At 37.3% G+C, this 4,761-nt stretch overlaps 1 long non-coding RNA gene across 3 annotated transcripts; it reads right to left on the reverse strand.

Annotated features, from left to right (window-relative positions):
• Positions 1 to 1,022: 1,022 nt before the first annotated feature.
• LOC135744943 (uncharacterized) lies at positions 1,023 to 3,803 on the reverse strand. 3 transcript variants are annotated; one of them, XR_012336476.1, is made up of 4 exons: positions 3,311 to 3,803; positions 2,709 to 2,804; positions 1,175 to 1,306; positions 1,023 to 1,092 (listed from the first exon to the last, which is right to left on the reverse strand). It is a non-coding gene; the product is annotated as an uncharacterized lncRNA (long non-coding RNA). The 3 variants fall into 3 exon arrangements; XR_012336475.1 differs by having other exon boundaries at positions 1,175 to 1,261; positions 2,709 to 3,803; XR_010530891.2 differs by having other exon boundaries at positions 2,709 to 3,803.
• Between the last annotated feature and the right edge of the window lie 958 nt (positions 3,804 to 4,761).

The following is a 4,761-nucleotide window of genomic DNA, read 5'->3' on the forward strand; positions in this document are numbered from 1 at the left end:
ACTTCTTATAGAAAGGGATTCCGTTCTTGGGAGTTTGTAAACAACAGTCTTCAAAAACACCCACACTGATGTGCACTGCTTAGTAAAATGAATGTCCAAAACATAAAAAAAACTAATTATGTAATGAATACAGGGCTGGACATTAAAGGAATAGTCTACTCATTTTCAATATTAAACTATGATACTTAAACTTGATACATCCCTCTATCATCTGTGTGCATGCACATAAGCGCTGGAGCGCGCTGCGACACTTCGATAGCATTTAGCTTAGCCCCATTCATTCAATGGTACCACTCAGAGATAAAGTTAGAAGTGACCAAACACATCAACGTTTTTCCTATTTAAGATGAGTAGCTATACGAGCAAGTTTGTTGGTACAAAATAAAACGTAGCGCTTTTCTAAGCGGATTTAAAAGAGGAACTATATTTTATGGCGTAATAGCACTTTTGGGAGTACTTCGACTTGCCTGAAAAGTCCGCTCCCCTTCTCCCTCTCATAATGGGAGAGGGAGGGTGTTACTGCGCCGAGTCGAAGTACTCCCAAAAGTGCTATTACGCCATAAAATATAGTTACTCTTTTAAATCCGCTTAGAAAAGTGCTACGTTTTATTTTGTACCACCAAACTTGCTCGTATAACTACTCATCTTAAATAAGAAAAACGTTGATGTGTTTGGTCACTTCTAACTTTATCTCTAAATGGTACCATTGAATGAATGGGGCTAAGCTAAATGCTATCGAAGTGTCGCAACGCGCTCCAGCGCTTACGTGCACGCACACAGATGATAGAGGGATGTATCAACTCTTCTTAGTTAAGGTAATAACATAGTTTAATATTGAAAATGAGTAGACTATTCCTTTAACGTTTGTCCCTAAAGTTAATGTTTTAGAGTTGCAAGTAAAAGAACATTTTTCTTGGCCGAGTTTTAACTCTATTCCTACTTGTAAACATGTCTTCTTGCTAGTTCACAAACAAAATATTAAATGTTTTAGGTTGCTTGCAAAGCAAAGTGTGCAATACTTCCATTACTTACATAAACTTAAGATTTTCTTCCCACTTTTGTAGACAGGAGTTGGAATATCATCATGGGGTTCTGTAGAGAAAATTTTTTAGGTTAAATTAGTAACTTTACTGTCATAATACTCAGCAAACAACAATTGTATTCCCAAGTGTACCTGTAGGTGATTTGTTGATGCTCCTGGTTCTTGGCTGGGAAGTTGCAGGATTCTGTCTGTAAAATGCAGTGCCCAAGTTTCAAATAGCTTTTCGACATGGTCAGGGAATAACACAGAGAAGTCTTGTGAACTCTGAAAATGACAAATCATGCATTCATTTTCAATAAAACTTTAATGTAAATTTATGCGATAATGAATGATATATGGGCTAGCTTGTCAGTGAACTACGGCTGCGTGTAGTAAATGGTGCTTCACCTGTTTTCAGATGATGGCAATTTACTTCTAATCACAGAACCGGCTTTACCGATGAGATGGGCTTGACAATTGTATACAATTAAAGAGATAGTTGGGCCAAAAATGATATTAAACCCATGATTACTCACCTCCAAGCCATCCAAGATGCATACGTCCATCATTTTTCAGACTCATGCTGCCTTCACGTGCTATGGGAAAGATGATATTTTCCATTTGTGAACTGGTATGTACCAGCGTGTTGTGTTCAAGTGCATTTTCCATTTGTGAACTAGAATTTACCAGTTTGCTGCGTTCAAGTGCATTTTCCATTTGTGAACTGGTATTTACCATTGCTTTTGTTGTCATTTAACCATTCACAACGTTGCTGCTGCTCTCCGCCATTTTGAAAAGGTCAAAGGTAATCTCATCTCGGCAACTCGGGCATCAAAATATTTTACGAGTTGCCCAGTGGAAAATACCACATGAGAGGTGTTCATGTGCATTTTCCAAGTGGGATTTTGGTATTTACCATAATTACGATAGCACGTGAAGGCAGCATCACACATTTTCAGATATTTTAGAAGATCTTTCAGTTAATCAAATGTAAAGTTATGGGATCCACTCCTTCAAGTCCAAAAATATTTGCATCCATCCTTCACAAAATAAATCCATATGGCTCCACGATAATAAACAAAGGCCTTCTGAGGGTAATCCGTGCAGTGTTGTTGTAGAATTATAACAAAAATAACTAGCTTCTGCTAATGGCGCCATCTTGGTCGCGTCCGCATTTAAGATGAGAGCTGTCCTGAATACAGAGGAGTCTAAGATGGCGGTATTACTGGAAGCTAGTTATTTTTGTTTATAAAGTTTAAAAATAGATATTTCTACAAAAAAATGGCACGGATTACCCTCAGAAGACCTTTGTTTATCATCGTGGAGCCATTTGGATTTCTTTTGTGAAGGATGGATGCACATTTTCTGGACGTGAAGGAGTGGACCCTGTAACATTACATTTGATTAACTGAAAGATCTAAGACATTTTCTAAAATATCTCAAAATGTGTTTGTCTAAAAAATGATGGACATATGCATCTCGAATGGCTTGGGGGTGAGTAAATCATGAGTTTAATATAACTTTTGGGTGAACTATTCCTTTAATCGTGCAACCTTACTACTTTTGAAAATGACATACTCACAGCAAAATAAGCAGGGATTCTTAATAAAGAAATGCTTTGATATGCCTCATTGTATTATAAACATATCACTTTAAATAATAAAAAACAAGTGCATTTTCATGTTACCTGTAAATAACTTTGTAAAAGCTGGTATCAGAACCTCAAAGTGACATTGTTTTAGCTTCTCCAGGAAAAAAATATCCATCTTTTATCCATCAGGGTCTGAGGAAAAGAGCCAAAACTGTGATTTAAGTGGGCATCATCAAAAACATTTGAAAAAGATAAAAATGTCTGTAACTTACAGACCAAATGAGAGTTCACACCCTGTCTGTGAACTCAAGGCTAAAGTTTCATGATCTAAACATGATATTAAAAGCATCAGTTTGATTTCAACTTTTACAACAAACGATTATTTATTTAAAACATACACGTTTCCTCCTCATATTAACTTTATCTGTTTTAAACTGAATTTCTAAACCATTAGAATACGTTACATTCTAACGTTTCTAAAATTATTAAAACAAGCCATTTTAGACATATTTCATAAAACGTTTGATCAAACGAAATATTTAAATCATTTAAAAGCAAGCATATAGATTTACTGAGCATTACAGACTAGCCAACGGACGCTAATAAAACTTTTAATAAGAGTTATGTCTTGTGAACCATCATTTTGCATACTTTTGCATTCAGAAATAGTTTAAATGATTAAAAACAATGACACAAACCTTTTCCTTCAAATAAATCAAAGATAAGTCGATGAAAAACCGTTTATGAATCCTGAAGTGATGTTAAATTCCCGCGTCAGGTAGCGTGCTGTGGCAGGAGGAGTCTGACGTGTCTGTGTGGGGGAAGGGAGAAGTTCTCTCTGGGGAAGAACAACACTGACACCCGGTGGTCGCGCCGGTAACATTCCGACTTTTTGAAATTAAACTTTAAAATTGGCGTTCACTTTACAAACCGACTGCAAATTTGAACATTATACATATATATTCTCGCCTGAACTTATGTTTAAAATACATTTTGTGGACTAGAGAAAGTAATATTGAGAAACAGCTATATGTATCTATTAAGTTGGCTCTGCTTCAAAATTACCCAACATATAACCCAACAAGTTGGGTTACACAAAAACTACCCAACACTGATAAAACAACCCAACAAAATAACCCAACTGGCTCAACCCAGCAGTTGGGTTGAAAAAACAACCCAACGTTTTTTAGAGTGTAGGGTGCGAACTCTCTGTTGACCCCCCTAAAGAAGGCTTGATCTTCATTTAAACATATACAGTGCATATGTTTTATTAGCGCACCCAGGAGGTTAAACGTGGCCGGTGCGACCCCTGATTGCAGGTTGGCCACACCTTTGGCCATCATTGTTGTGCAAAGCAGTTTTGAAATAAAATGTGTCTCACTTTACACGGCACTGCACAGAGTGAATCTTGCATTAATTTTGATGTCATACAGTACGTCAATCGGTCGCAAGCAGCTGTAAGACGCCTTTATGGAACAATTGTCTGTGTGTAGAAGTCTAGAAGCAAGTGAGGTGTGGAAAATCCGTGGGTCATGCGATAAACTTGTCTGTTTGCATTTGTTTTTTTTACTGTATGTGCATGTGCATGATGCGTAATCATTAACTTAAACCTGAGTTAAGAGAGGAAGTTGATAACCAGGGTCATGAAACAGTTTGACCTCAAATTAACCTGGGTTGGGTTTTTCACATATGCCTAAAGACAGAGAAAATAAATATTTCAATGGCATACTCAGTCTGTGATTAGCTTGGTAAAACGCAGGAAAAAAATAAACCACTTGACTTGGTATATTGGTTTTGTTACACGGTCTTTGTCACATTTTACGTCCCCTTTTTCCAAACAATAATCGTTACTTCACCCAAAAAACTCCTCTCTGAAGCTTAACAACAAATCTTTACTTAGACTGCAAACATGAAAGCGTTCTTCCCACCGTAGACTTTCAGACCTCATGAGAGTCTAGTCCAGAACGCTGGGGTCAGGAATTTTAAAAGAGGTTCGGCTGACCCAGGGTCTTCATAAAAAACCCAATTATCCCCGCACTCCGGGCTGTCTTAATTAGTCTTGTCTGATGTACGGCGGATCCATTATGTTTCTAATTAAGTCCCTATCAGACCACCCAGAAATAATGGGATACCGCACATCAAAAACCAG

This window comes from Paramisgurnus dabryanus, chromosome 3 (genome assembly GCF_030506205.2).
Source record: "Paramisgurnus dabryanus chromosome 3, PD_genome_1.1, whole genome shotgun sequence".
NCBI classification, from domain to species: domain Eukaryota; kingdom Metazoa; phylum Chordata; class Actinopteri; order Cypriniformes; family Cobitidae; genus Paramisgurnus; species Paramisgurnus dabryanus.